This window comes from Mus musculus, chromosome 2 (assembly GCF_000001635.26).
Source record: "Mus musculus strain C57BL/6J chromosome 2, GRCm38.p6 C57BL/6J".
NCBI lineage: Eukaryota > Metazoa > Chordata > Mammalia > Rodentia > Muridae > Mus > Mus musculus.
Window position 1 is genome coordinate 63,541,418 of NC_000068.7, and position 15,683 is coordinate 63,557,100.

A 15,683-nucleotide genomic window follows, 5' to 3' on the forward strand; every position below is an offset into this window, starting at 1 on the left:
CTGCAGAATTGAGATCATTAATATTTCCTTTATTACTAAATTGTATGTGTTAATTGTGGTCATAGTGTGTTTGACTTTGGGGTGGTATTGTCTGTTTTCTCAGTGTTTGTGTATGTCTCTCTATTTCTTTCCATGGTTTTTCTCTGTTCCTGCTACATCCACTCCAGTGAAGTCTGCTGGACAGGCTGAGAGGCCTGGAAGCACTCACGAGGCAAAGCGTTTCAAGGAAACTCAACCTCCTGCAACCTTGGCATTCCGTATACTCATACCCTATCCCCGGGTTAGTCTGGTGTATGGATCCACGTGCTCTCTTTTAGTATTATTTTATTATAAGTGCCTTTAAAGATTGAATTCTGACATAGGTAAGCCTCCACCAGTGTTCCAATGTCCTAGAAAATTCTTGAAACTGACAGGCTTGGAATTCAGTAGGAATTCAGTAAGAATGTTACCTATTCAGTAACATTCAAATTTACTTCTAGTAGAGAAGGTGAAACTAATTAGGCATTACAAAGAACAGAGCTAGAATAGCTCAGAGCTAGTCTGCAGAGTGATTACTTAGGACTTAGGACAGTAGCCAGTCTCACCCAAAAGAGGGAATACACAATGGCCTAAGGAATAGGTAGGTTTAACATGAAAGAGTTAGGGAATCCCCCTGAGACAGGTTTCTTCACTAGGCCCAAAGAAACAGCATAAATCAGGCATTTACTAAGAACCCCTGGTGGTGGACTTAACAATAGACTAGCATTACACCTGGCTCCCTTTTAAGGGGTAAACAGCAGTGGCCTGATCCCTGCTATCTTTTGGTGTATACATTCCTTATATTTTGTGTCACTATAACTCGGCAGATGTATCTTGCCTGGTTTCTTGTTATTCTTCTGTATAAAAAGTTTGATGCTCGACTTGACAAATTACACTCAGATTCTACACACTCTCTCGTGTTGATTTTGTTTGATATTCACTGAATCCTTGCCCACCTGCAACTAGAGACTCATTCCACACAGATAGGAGACCCAAAAAAGGGGTTAGTCTGCAGCATGTCCCATAGTATATAGGCATGCTACCCTATTGATGCAGGGGCCCACCCACCAATCTTCAATATTTTTGACCAAGAATTGTTCCTGTCTAAAGGAAATGTGGGGACAAAATTGGAGCAGAGACTGAAGAATGGCCATCTAGAGACTGCCCAACTTAGAATCAATCCCATGCACATGGAGCAAACGCTGACAAGATGACTGATGCTATATTGTGCTTACACTCAGGAGCCTGGCATGGCTGTCCTCTGAAAGGCTCTACCAGCAGTTGACTGAGACAAACGAAGATATTTACAGCCAACAATTGGACTGAGGTCAGGGAGACCAATATGAAAGAGGTAGAGGAAGAACTGAAGGAGCTGAAGGGGATTGCAACCCCATAGAAAGAACAACAGTGTCAATTAACCTGGACCCAGAGCTCCCAGAGATTAAGCCAACAACTAAGGAGCATACATCAGCTGGTCCTTGGCCCCCTGAGGCACATGGGTAGCAGAGGATTGCCATGTTTGGCCTCAGCCTGAGAGGATGAGCTTAATCTGTGGAAACTTGATACCCAAGGGAAGAGGGTATCAAGAGGGACAGACTGGTGGGGCAGCACCCTCTCAGAGGCATGGGAGAGGAGATGGGATGAAGAACTCAGAGAGGGTAGACCAGACATGGGGGGGGGGGGCGCACAAATTTTGGAATGTAAATAAATAAAATAATTTAATAAAAAAGTCTTGCAGTATTTTCTTTAGATTTGACTTTTTAGGTATAATTTTTAAGGCTATTTATATAATAGAATGTTTCTCTTTTTTTCTTCAAATATTTTAGTTTTGTTGGATAAATTCGTCCAGATTGGCTGTCATGCTGTTTTGGACTTGATCTCCATTACTCCAGACACTTGTGGTTTTCATAGTTTATATTGATAAATCAGTTGTCATTTTGATGGGTTTTCTTTTATATGTAACTTGTGCTTTTCTCTTGCAGGTTTAAACACACCCTCTTTGTTCTTTATATTTAGTAATATGACTATATTAAAGAGTTTTTTTTTCTGTTCTAGCCTATGTAGTATTCTGTGTGCTTCTTGTATCTATTTCTTCTTTCTTCTTGTATCTCTTCTTGTACATTTTTACTTAGTTTGGTGAAGTTTTCTTCTATGATCTTGTTGAATATTTGTTCTATGCCATTGAATTAGAATTATTCTGTCACCTGCCTCTACCATTCAAAGGTTTTGCCTCTCCATAGCATTCCACATTTCCTGTGTGTGTTTTTTTCCTGTGTTTTAATATTTTTTCACACTCTGGTTATATGGTCTAGATTCTCTTCCTTCTGCTTGATCCATTTTACTTGTAAAGTTGTCTTTCTTTGAGTTTTCTAGTTTGGCCATTAGATTTTTTTATTTTGAGTTCATTTCAGCTTGAGTACTCTTCAGTGTTATTATCTTTCTACTAAATTCCATCCTCAAGTCTTGGATTGGTTCTGTCCATCAGTCATACTGATAAGATTTATAAGTGTACTGTCCTTGTCTGGTATAAAAAGCTCTATCTAGGAGCTTGTGTCCTAGTCCTCAGGATCTTTCATTGTTTTTGCACCTTCTTGTTCAATGTTGCCTGAGCCTTGGGTGTAGGTCTTGCTCTGTAGGTGGACTAATTATGTATCCACAGTTACCTAGGAAGTGGAAATAACCTAATCTAAATGTTCTTTAATTAATGAATGATAAATATGTGTCACATGTACACAATGAGATTCTTCTTTTCTTTTAGCTAAAAAAAAAGAATGAAAGAAAGAAAGAAAGAAAGAAAGGAAGAAAGAAAGAAAGAGAGAACAATGAAATCATGAAATTTGAAGGTAAATAGACCAAACTAGAAAATATTATATTGAGTTAAAATAACACAGATCTAGAAAAGAAGGAATATCATAAAACTGAAAAACATATATTCTCTACTGTTTGTTAATCCTAGCACAAAGGTTTTTTAAATTATTTATTGGATATATTCTTTATTTACATTTCAAATGTTATCCCCTTTTTCATTCCCCCTTCCCCCCAAAACCCCCTATCCCATTTCTCCTCCCCCTGCTTCTATATGGGTATTCTCCCACCCAGCGACCTACTCCTGCCTCCCTGCCCTGGCATTCCCCTAAACTGGGGCCTCAAGCCCTCACAGGACCAAGGGTCTCTCCTCCCACTGATGTCCAACAAGACCATCCTCTGCTACATATGTGGCTGGAGGCATGGATCTCTCTTTGTGTACTCCTTAGTTGGTTTAGTCCCTGGGAACTCTGGGGAATCTGGTTGGTTGATATTGTTGAACTTCCTATGGGGTTGCAAATCCCTTCAGCTCCTTCAGTCCTTTCTCTAACTCCTCCATTGGGGACCCAATGCTCAGTTCAATGGTTGGCTGCAAGCATCTACCTCTGTATTTGTCAGGCTCTGGTAGAGCCTCTCAGGAGATGGCTATATCAAGCTCCTTTCAGATAGAACTTCAAAATACTCACAGGAGCAAATACAGAGACAAAATGTAGAGCAGAAACTGAAGGAAAGGCAATCCAGAGACTACCCCACCGTGGGATGCATCCTGTTTACAGTCATGAAACCCAGACACTTTTTTGTTTGTTTGTTTGTTTGTTTTTAATATATGGCCTAAAGCAAGCACAGAATCCAGAAAAGTAAAAAGAAGTAATTAGGGGATGCAGGGAGGGTATTGAGAGAGGGATAGGTGGATACAGGTATTATGAAAAAAGAAAATGAGGATGGAGAGTTCTGCTGGGGAGAAGGGAGAGAGCATGAGAAGAGAGAAAAACAAGAAGGAGACATAACACTAAGGTTGACTTAAATAGGAATGTGCAAACTTTATTTTATAAGCTTACTTAAAATACAAAATGAATATTTTAATATTCTATCTTAAAGAGTTACATCATACAGTTTAAGGACAAACTTTAACCAAAGTAGACATGGATTAAACAAAAATCCCAATGCCAGACATGAGAAACCTCATTTAAGATTCTGGTTATGAGAGTTAAATTCCCATCTAGCTAGTGTCATTTCCCTTGGTAGACTCCCAGAACTATTGCTAAACCCATCACACACTTTTGACGTAACTTGTAGGAATTAAGCTAGAACTGATCTGGCAACCTCATCCCTGAAAGCTTGGTCTCCTCCTATTAAAAAGTTCTATGGAATCTGCCTCTAGATATGAGCTATCAGTACTCCCACTCATCTATAAAGCCTGTGAGCTCACAAGGTTCATGGCCCACAAGGTATTTTCAAACTTTATTGGGGGCGGGGAAGGGCAATAACTAATTGAACTTAAGGTCTATTCAATAGAGGGAATTCATGCTGGCACTGTGAACCTAGCCAGTTACTTGTGCCAATAGAGGTCACAGACCTTAGAGAACTTACTATTGTCATTGTTCCTAAACCAATATATTTCTAACTCTATTCTAGATACTTATGCTTACATCCATAGGTAAGTATAGCTGTCACCTCTCATCAAAGATGATTCTCTTTTAAATTATGGAGACTATTACAGAGAGACACAACTGGTAAAAAGAAAATATACAGAGAGAAATCTATTCCTCAGTCCTAGTTCTGACCTTGACTGTTGACAGCCATTTCCTTTCTTCTCAATGAAGCAAGTGTGAGCTCCTGGGATGCAGAATTACTTCTGTTCATCACTCTACTTTAAACTGAAATGGTGTTACTTCTGTATAATGACGACATCAAACTTAATTTTCATTAATGTAGGGTTATTATTATTATTATTATTATTATTATTATGTAATGTTAAAAGCTATCCAATGTTTGTGAGAAGAGAATAAGTTGAACCTATCTTTTGGGCCAATCTGATATTTTTTTCCTCATTCTTTACTCATTTTGCATAGTCTATGTCACAGCTGGACTGATCTATAACAGCATGGATGTCAAATTGGAGAATACTCCTAAAGAGTAACTAATACAAAGATCAGATTTAAGCTCTACTTGAAATATCATGGGAATGGTGTGGCTTATCAAGCAACTGGCTATGGAATAAAGTTAGGAGTTTATTTCCTAGTTTTTCAATTTCTCTATTTCTTTGACTAACATGGTCCAGACACTTCTGCATCAAAAATAAAATAAAATAAAAATAATTTACAAACAAAAATAAGTCCTTAAAGCTAATTCACTTCCTATTTTCAGCTAAATGCCATTGAGTGAAACAGGCCTTGCATGGTACATGGAGACATTGGTTTGTTCGAGACACTGATTTATGCATTGATGACCACTGTCACTATTCACATTTTATTTTAACATCAGGGTTTAACTACATAGGACCCTAACCCACAAAAGCATGCTGGGCACTCGGGTCCTTTAAAAAATATGACTTTGCTTCCATTTATTTTAAATGTATCTGGATCAAAAGTACAAGTCAACTTAAGAAAATGAAATATTGAAAAAAATTAAAAGGACAAAAAGACAAGGTCCATCAAAGTCTCTTTAGTGGACAAATTCTATAATTGGTTTTGTAGCTTAAAAAAATAAATGGTCATTTCTCTTATCTTTAATTTTTCCATATTCATGCAACTCTTTTGATGGCCTTTTAAAATCTTTTAAAAATGGAAAAGCTAAAGCCTTTTTAATGACTACCTTTTACAGAATAGAAGACAATCTCTGCCTTGCCCTACTCAGATCCTAAAGTGCTGAGGCAGGCAGAGAAGTAAGGAACTAGCATCCACGGGAGAAGGCACACTACAAAAATAACTTTTGAAACTTGGTTTTTTAAAAAAATGCACTTACTGCTAAGTTTGAATTCTGTAGCTAACTCATCCAGGCTTTAAGAAGGGGTCCTTAGATTCTGAGGACTGTGCTTACACTTAGTCTTGTTTGCAATAATTCCACATGTTTTGTCTTCAATAGGTGGAATAATTTTCCATCCACTTTCTTTAGGTCACAATGTTTAATCTTACATTTATAGATCATTTATGCCACAGTTACTCAGACAATGTTACAGCTGAGACACTACAGTTACTGTCAATAGGTCATGAGAATGGGTGATGGAAAGAAACAAGATACACTACCTATCCAAATGTCGCAATAGGAAAGCATCAGCAATCTGGACTAGCCAGAAGAAGGGACTCAAGCTGAACCAGACTCTTTATGTGTACTGAAACAGTCAGTCGCCTCTGCTCTCAAGTGGTAACATAAGAGATTAGCCAAGAGGACAAATAGGGTTTCAGAGGTGGAAAAGGAAGTGGTTGATTTGGTAGAAATGTCTCTGAAAAATCATGTTGTAATATCAAATTTTGTTTCCAAAAAATTGTGGAAAAACTTGTGTGTGTGTGGTGTGTGTGTGTGTGTGTGTGTGTGTGTGTGTGTGTGTTTCAATATGAATGAAAATGCCCCCTTAAACACAAATATTTGAATGTTTGGTCCTCAAATATGTGAGAAGGGTTAGGAGTATGGCCTTGTTAAAGGGGGTAAGCCACTTGGAGTAGACTTTGAGATTTCAAAAGCTTGTCCCTGGTCTCTGTCTCTGTCTGTCTCTGTCTCTCATGCTTGCAAATCAGATATAAGCCCTCAACTACTACTCCGGAATCATGCCTTCCTGTCTGCTGCTATATTCTTCCCACCCTGGTCACAGAAGCTAATACCCTCTGAAACTTTGAGACCCAAATGAAATGCTTTCTTTTGTAAGTTGCTTTGGCCATGCTATCTCTTTGGAGCAATAGAAAAGTAACTAAGAAAATATGAAAGTGTAAAGTTGAAAGAAAAAATGTTTTTACATGTAAAAATATTTACCTGAAAAGCAAACATATTCACAGTGAAAATTAAAAAAGAATTTCTAACACATTCATTCACTGATTTTCATCTTATCTTACCATAGCTGTATCTTCATTTCCAACAGCGGTTTCTGTTGCAGTAAATCTCCGATCAAAATATGCCCTGGCAATGAAAACAAAACACAGTTAATATGAATACATGCTGTGTGACTAGATTGGGCAGATCTACCGCCACACTACCATCTTCCACATCTCTGAGACCCCTTAGAACTTGTGGTTTCTCCAGGCATGTGCTTCTGCTCTGCTTTTCTTCTTCCTCCTCCTCCTCCTCTTCCATTTTCTCCTTCTTCTCTCTCCCCACCTTCTGCTCCACCTTCCCTTTAACTACCCAATCATCAGCTCTCCTTTATTTTACAAATGAAGGTGGGAAGCTGATTTGAAAGAAATCAACTGAGTGCTGACTCATTCCTTGTTCTCAACCCCTCACAGGAGAACAGAATTAGCATCAAATATAATTAACCCCAGAGCTATCCACAACAGGTTTCTAACAGAGGTACTGAATGAGGACTGAATTAGAGAATAAAGGGAGTAGACTAGATAGAGTCTGGAGAAAAGTAGCCTTTTGATCAGCAAAAATGTTGTATTCTGAAGAACAGGGAATAAGTTACTCTTAACTTGAACATTGGCAGGTAGGGGACTTTCTGACAGAGTAGGATGTGGCTAGTGGAAATGATTTAGTACTTAAGAGCACTGACTGCTCTTCCAGAGGACCTGAGCTTGATTTCCAGCACCCACAGGGCAGCACATGACCACCTATAACTCACATTCTGGAGGATCTAAAAGCCTCTTCTGCCTCCATAGACATTACAAGCCTATGATGTACAGACATACATGTAGACAAAACACTCATATACATAAATCAATAATATTGAAACAAAATTAACTACAGGGTAAACATTTAGAATTTGCTCATGAGTTAGCTCGAGTCAACTGTCATAAAATGTTATAAAATGTCTAGTATAATACATACCCTTGACTTTTATAGCTTAAAATAGTGTGATTATTTTTTTTAATAGAAAGCTAAAATTTCTCTAAACACCAGTGTTCACTTCTCTCTGCTTGCTTACATCAGAAACAATGTGACCAGAAAGCCTATGCTATTGCTAATAAACTTTCTATCACAAAAGCCACCACCATCAAACAAAGTAGAAATTAACCTTTCTGTCCTTAAGTTGCTCTTGCCAAATGTTTTGCAGTTTGGCAAGGTGATGATACTTTGAATTGGAACATTGTTCACACTTAACCAGTCCTTAGCATTGGTTACTAGTGGTACATATATAATCAGACTTCCCCAACCTGAGTTCATAAGATAAATAGCATTGACAGGAACCTGGAATCATGTATATTTTCACATTAGTAACTTTGCATGATTTACACCTGTTAAGTTTTTGTTTGTTTGTTTTTAGCACACATAGCTGCTACAACTGCAGTCCACACAAGTCCTATCCAGGTTGGGAAAAGTGTGTTATATATGAAACTGTTACATTAATCCATTCTTTTAACAAAAGCAAGCCTTATTTCACAGGGCTCTGGACAAGATTCTCACTAAGCTAGATTTTTCTAATTGGTCAGATTGAGCCATATTCTTGACACAAGAGAATATGACAATAGAAAGCAAAATGCCTGAACCATTCTGTCAGGCAAACCACAATGCACATAGAAAAGGAGGACAGGTTGGCCCAAAGGTAACCAGGAAGCAAATCACATAATTATGCCTGCCTGGAATAAAGGATCTCATTGTACAAGTAGAAAAAAGAAAAGAAAAGAAAAGAGGAGGAGAGGAGAGAAGAGAAGAGAAGAGAAGAGAAGAGAAGAGAAGAGAAGAGAAGAGAAAAGAAGAGAGAGGGAGAGGGAGAGGAGAGGAGAGAAGAGAAGAGAAGAGAAGAGAAGAGAAGAGAAGAGAAGAGAAGAGAAAAGAAGAGAAGAAAAGAAAAGGAAGGGTAGAGGGAAGTATAATCTGATTCTGTTAAGGTTTCACTGGGTGCACTGGCATAGCCGCAGGTCCTTGGGGGCTGAGCTGAGGCAGTAAGATCAGTAGAACCCATATGTGCTTGAGATCAACCAGGAAACACATATAACAAGACACTTTCTCAAAATTAACTAGTCTGTTCTTCATATGTGGAAAAAAATAGCTATCTTCTAAAATTAGGTCGATGATTGATTGAGGATTACCTATTTCAATTTCTAACTTTAATAGATTGAAAGGAGCTCTAGTCAGAATAAATTGAATTTCCTTGGGCTTGAGCTAATCTTTTCTTTTTTTTTCTAAGTCTATGTGCTTTATTACCTGGCCAATATGATTCATCACTATATTATAAGTGACACTATATAGTAGCATCTTTGTTCACAAAACACATCTGAGATGCACATTAGTTGAAAGAATAGGACAGATGGTGTGAACAAATTAATTGCTGCTCAGGTGATCTGACATATTAAGGGATTTCTGAAGAAAAATGTGTAATTATTTAAATGTTTTAAATATTTTGCTTAATGTTGTATTTGGTAATGTTTTATTAGAAAAAGGAACTTTCAAGAACATTTATTGTATACGTGATCAATAGTGTTCAAGAAGAATACGAAGAGGGAAACAGTTCCAAAATGGGGGAAAAGTTTTTAAAAATAGCAAAGTACCACTTTTCCATAAACAGCTCATTTAACACTCTATTTTGAGTTAATTTTCCTGAAGGAATGTAAAAAGCTAAGAAGATATATGACTAGAAGGGTTAAAAAGACAGTACACTCCAAGAGATTGAAGCAACATAGATGCATACTGATATTTCCTTAGAGTTTCTCATTAATGAATCTTCTGTTTATAAGTAACAACATCCTAAGGGATTGACCTATAAATCTGACATAAAAATAAGAAACACATACACAAACACAAAATATGTTTATATACATGTTGCTGTAAATCTCCAACCGAAATAAGCCATAGCAATGAAAATATGACTCAATTAATATGAATACATGCTGTGTGCCTAGATTGGGGAGATCTACCACTACACTATGATCTTCCACATCTATGAGACTCATTAGAACTTGTGGTTTCTCCAGGCCATGTGCTTCTGCTCTGCTTTTCTTCTTCCTCCTCCTCTGTGTCCTCTCTCTTTCCCATTGTCTCCTTCTCTCTCTGAACTTTCTTTTCCACCTTCCCTTTATTGGCCCAATCATCAACCTCCCTTTCTTTTACAAATTAAGGTGGGAAGCAGGTTTACAGGAAATCACCTGAGTGCTGACTCATTCCTTGTTCACAACCCCTCACAGGAGAACAGAATTAACATCAAATATAATTAGCTCCAGAGCTATCAGCAACATGTATGCTTGCTCTCAAGGTTGATTAAAAGAATTTTAAAAGATATTTGATTTACATAAAATTTAAACTCACATGCATGGTACAAGTTACTAGCTGCTCAAAACTGTTAGTAATTTTATTTAGTCTGTGTGAGAAGTGTAGGCATGTATGTGTGAGTGTTCACATGAGATGGTAAGAACAATATTTTGAGGAGCTGTTTCTCCCCTTCAAGCATATGGGTCCAGGGATCAATCATAGGTCCTCAGACTTAGCAGCAAGTATCTTTTCTCACTGACCCATGTTACTCACAGTTAACTCTACCTTTTAAGAGAAAAATATTTCATTGAAAAAAGAAGCAGTTGAGGTTCCCTATGAAGATACCATAGAACACCCGGTAAAAATCCATTTTACTAACCAGTAGTTTCAAGAATCAGAGTATATGGCAGATCCATCTAGTTTATATTGCAAGAGAAATCAAGCCTAAAATACCAGTTGGTTAACTTTATTTTTAAAAATGATGCTTTCTACTAATGCTACCTCTCCAGTCCATAGTGCAAAATCTGGTGTGAGGCATTCACAAAACTGCTGAAATGGAAATTATCTTTGGCATTCTTTTAGGATTCCAGAAACAAGGAACTGAGTACATGTTAAACACTCCCCTTATCCCTCTAATTTATCATGCTGTGGTGGTTTGAATATCCTTTACCCAGGGATTGGCACTATTAGGAGGAGTGGTCTTGTTGGAGTAGGCATGGCCTTGTTGTAGGAAATGTGTCACTGTGTAAGCATTGTTTGAGAGCTCCTTAATGCTCAAGCTCTGCCCAGTACAGAAGAGCCATTCTCCTCCTGATTGCCTTCAAATCAAGATGTAGAACGCTCATCTCCTCCAGCCACATGTCCGCCTGCACTCTGTCATGCTTCCTGCCATGATGATTGAACCTCTGAAATTGTCAGCCAGCCCCAAGTGAATGTTTTCCTTTGTAAGAGTTGCCTTGGTCATGGTATCTCTTCACAGCAATGGAAATCAAATTAAGACAAATGCCAAGCATTGTACTTCAGTCTACTTTCTATGTGTCCTTCCCATTCCTTTGTGTGTTTCCTTTATCAGGTACAATTAATATCACAAGTAACAGTAAATCCTAGAGGGCAGGCTCTGGGTCCTATGAAGAGAACCTGACATTTCACCACAGTTTTACAAACAAAATTTCAGTACACATGAGGATAGATAGGCAACACTATATTTTTCAAATGCTCTGTGCCATTTAGAATAGTATTGCCCATTTCCTGATGTCCTGGAAAAGACAACTGTGCATGCCTTTTGCTTCACAGTGACCCCAGTGTTCCTCTCTTCCATTTCTCCACTGATCTCCTAAATCTTGTACCTGCAAATAGCAAAAATTATGACTGAAACATTTGATAACTTTAATCCTTTTGAGGAACTTGACCATTGCTTTCTCTCACTTTGAAATAATTCCTAATCATTCTTATTTATTGAGTCTTTACTAGTCTAAATTCAGACCTTAAAGTATTTTCCCATTCTCTTCAACAAGTCATTCAAGCCCCCTTTTAAACATATCCAAATTTGCTTCCATATTATTTGAAATAATTTGGGCATTTACTAGGATTCAGGTTAATGGTATATATGTTGTCATTTCACATTACTTAATTTATAAAGAGAAAGAAAAATTTGAGCCCACAGTTCGTTATGGCTGGATGCATTGCTTCAGGCCTGTAGTGAAACTGGTGGACAGATCTCAGGGCAGGACAACACTGTTCTCAGTTCATGCCAGAAAGCAAATAAGTGAAGAGAGGGGTGAGGCTTCACAAATTCCATAGGGCATACCCCTAAACCCTACAGACCTCTCACTGGATCCCAACTCTTAAAGGTTCCATCAGATCTCAGTAGTGCCTCTCTTGATGAAGTCCTTACTTAATAAATGGGCCTTTTGTGAACTTTTGAGATCCAAACTGTTGCACTAGATACCTGTGTGCTAGTTTGTATTGCTGTTATTGCTAAATGGCACTTCTTCCAAGAAGAGGGTCTGATCTGACCTGAGTCAGTAATACTTCATACACTTAATGATTTATTGTTCTCCATTGTGCAATGACCAAGTGATACACTCAATCATTAATTAGAATAACAACTCTTTCGAGGTTTTAAAGTGTTAAAATGAGCTATAAAATTTAGCTATATTATTTCAATGAATCAAAAAAGTAAATTAGATTGAAATGAATAAATTTATTTTAGTGGTGATTAAATATTTGAGTTCATTAGAAATTAATATGTCTCTCTTTACAGGAATTTGAATTCTACAACTTGAATCCTGTTTAAGCCAAAAATCTGTACTTCTAAACACTATGAGCATTTTCTCAAAACACATGTACTTGGCAAGCACAGCATTCACATTGAGATTAAATATTGAGAAGCAATAAGATTTTAACAAATGGGGAGAAGCACTATATATTTTGAGCTAAGGAGAAATAAGAAATATCCAAATATATTTGTATTTATTAACATTTATTGCATGGATAACCAACATTTAGTAACAAATTCTTATTATAAACTCTTTATGATCATAATTTCTTGTTGACTTTTGGATCCTTTTAAGAGAATAGTCTAAATATTCAGCTTTTAAAAAGGAAGTAAAAATATGATAATGGGGAAATTGGAAAGCAGTAAGCTAAATTGTAAAAAAAAAAATAAGTTATATAATATATACAGAGACCTTTTATCAAAGGCAGAGGAACCACTCAAGAATTACATTAAGTAACAGGGTTAAGAAGAATAAAGGTTTGAAAAAAAATGAGTATCTTCTAATAACTGTAAGTACATGAGTTTCTAAAATGCCATACATAATATCCATGAAATTATGTTGCATAATGTAATAACACGTTATGCTACCATTAACACATTATAGCTATGTCATTTGGAAGGCTAATTTTTTGTGTGAAACCACTTAACTACATAAAATTGAAAATGATGATTATTGTAACCACTTTCACTTTTCATCCTGAGACGTTCAGGATCACATATTTTCTATGCAGCTATTTTATGACACAGTGTATTTTTATGGAGTGGTCAGAGAGTATTCTAAGTAATAATTGTCTTAAAATTCCCAAACACATAAATCACAAGATCTTTCACATATCATCACTATGAGAAGTCAAGTCATTTATCACATGCTTATGATGAAAATAGGATTTAAAAAGAAAACTGCATATTACAAAGCAAAACTGAGCAATACAGTGTAAAACATATATATGTATATATATCCATCTATATTATATATAATACATGAATATTTAACATATATTTTTATGTATAAAGTCCAACTATCTACTTTAGTCATCTAATATAATTGAGTTTCATTAGAGCTATCTAGTTTTTAAATTATTTATGTTTGTATGTACTCTAAATCACTTTTATCAAGTAATTTATTTGATAGCGGAAAAATCTATATCGATTCTTTTCATTTATTAATTTTAGTTAATATATATATTTATTGGTTTTGGCTTTGGGTTTTTTTGTTTGTTTGTTTTCTGATTTTTGTTTGTTTGGTTTTTTTTTTTTTTTTTTTTTTGGACAGGTTTTCTCTGTGTAGCCCTTGATGTTTTGAAACTTGCTTTGTAGACCAGACTAGCATTTAACTCAGAGATCTGTCTGCCTCTTCTTCCTGAGTACTTAGATTAAAGGTGTGTGCCCGCCAGGCAGTGGTGGCACACGCCTTTAATCCTAGCACTTGGGAGGCAGAGGCAGGCAGATTTCTGAGTTCAAGGCCAGCCTGGTCTACAAAGTGAGTTCCAGGACAGCCAGGGCTACACAAAGAAAACCTGTCTCGAAAAAACAAAACAAAACAAACAAACAAACAAAAAGGTGTGTGCCACCACTACCCAGCACCCAGACGTTTTAGTGAGATTTTCTTAACCATGAACGGTAAAAGGGGGGAACCTAGATACTTTTGGGCCAGACAAAAGTTATATAAACAAATGATCCAAATCTATAGGGAATGAATGCAGTGTTGTATTCTCTATGTTTAAGTATGAAAATCCTAAGGCTCATAGGGGTAACCATTCTTTTTAATAGAACACTTGCTAAGAAACAAGGCAGGTTTCTGCATCACCATGTCCTGAAGCAGTTAACTTTATAAGCACTAATTAGACATCAGCCAGGACCCTAGAGACTGACAATTACAAAGATATTCAAAATACTATCTTTGTTCTTAAGGATGATTTCACATTGTGGCACTGGAGGAGACTATCTGAGAAATCTTCCTACTGTTGCTACTGAAGGAATACCATGTCATAGATAGAAAGGGAAGAAAAGTTTCCATTTGTGGTTTTGGAGGTGTGTTTGCCTGACCACCACAGACATAAGATCGAATCGTTTGACCTTACATCACTGGGACTGGAGGGACATAGGAGCTCCAACTGCAGATAAGGAACTTTTGGCAGTGCACGGCTACAGAGGAAGGAGAGTCTTCTTATTTTTCAGAGTAGCCAATGGTTGGCTGCCATTCTTTATTCTACATGCACACCAGCCATGTGCATATTGGCCAGATGGGATGGACTTGAGCAGCGGGGGTGAGGGGAAGGTAGAATCAGGGTAAGAGGGAGAGGGACAGGTACATGGAAGAGAACAGGGGCAGGGACAGGGACAGGGACAGGGATAGAGATAGTAACTGAGACAGAGAGAGGGAGGGTGAAGGGTGGGATCATGATGTTGTTAGGAGAAGGATGTTAGGGAAGTGTATGAGGAGTTGACATGGATGTTTGTGGTGGGTTGACATGTATGAGATTACTAAAGAACAAAAACAAACTTTGAAAAGAAAATAACTTTTAATGTTAAAAATTGCAATTTCATTTTATCTTTAAAGCTAAGCATCACACATAAGAGTTATAGAAATGGGACCCAGATAAAGGAAGGAAGCCCAACCACAACTCAGCTATATAAAGAGCGCCCTAAAACCTCCTGTTACGTTGAATTCAAATCTCAGCCACAAGTCTTCATATGTCTTTTGTGCTAGGCTTCTTTCAGATACAAAATTTATTGCATATATTTAAGATGTGAAATCATTCCAGATGGCTGGGTGCACTTGCTGTCACATTCAAGGTTATATTATTTATTTGTTAAAATACTAACTACCTTGTAAATCTTTAAGCAGTGTTTTCAATGTCTTCCATTCCTGGATTTATTGTCCGGAGTCATCCTTCTCTATCGCTCTACCCTACTTAACATTTCATTCATATTTTCTCATGTTTCTGGCCACATATAATACCTTCTCATTTTTTCTTTCATTATTTATTCTCTCTCTTTCTTTTCTCATTCTTTCTGATTTTAATTTTGTATTAAAGTTGGCAACATGTCCCAATTATTATCAGCTGCAAATTTAATTAACATGCTGTTTATTTTTTCATCCAGATAATTAATAAAGTTGTTAGAGAAAACTTGGATGCACACCAAGCACCCCAGCAGACAGCTCCCCTAAGTCGGATGCTCTGCTGTTTATAATTACCTTTCTCTTATGGTCCTTAAGCAAATTTTCAGTGCTCATTCCAGAGCC

General features: G+C 37.1%; 1 long non-coding RNA gene across 1 annotated transcript in view; it reads right to left on the reverse strand.

Annotated features, from left to right (window-relative positions):
* Positions 1-15,683, reverse strand: part of Gm8541 (predicted gene 8541) — a 49,826-nt gene that overhangs the window by 15,955 nt on the left and 18,188 nt on the right. The window contains exon 4 of the long non-coding RNA NR_152174.1: positions 6,870-6,933. This is a non-coding gene — a long non-coding RNA (predicted gene 8541). The remainder of the gene's footprint in view (positions 1-6,869; positions 6,934-15,683) is intronic.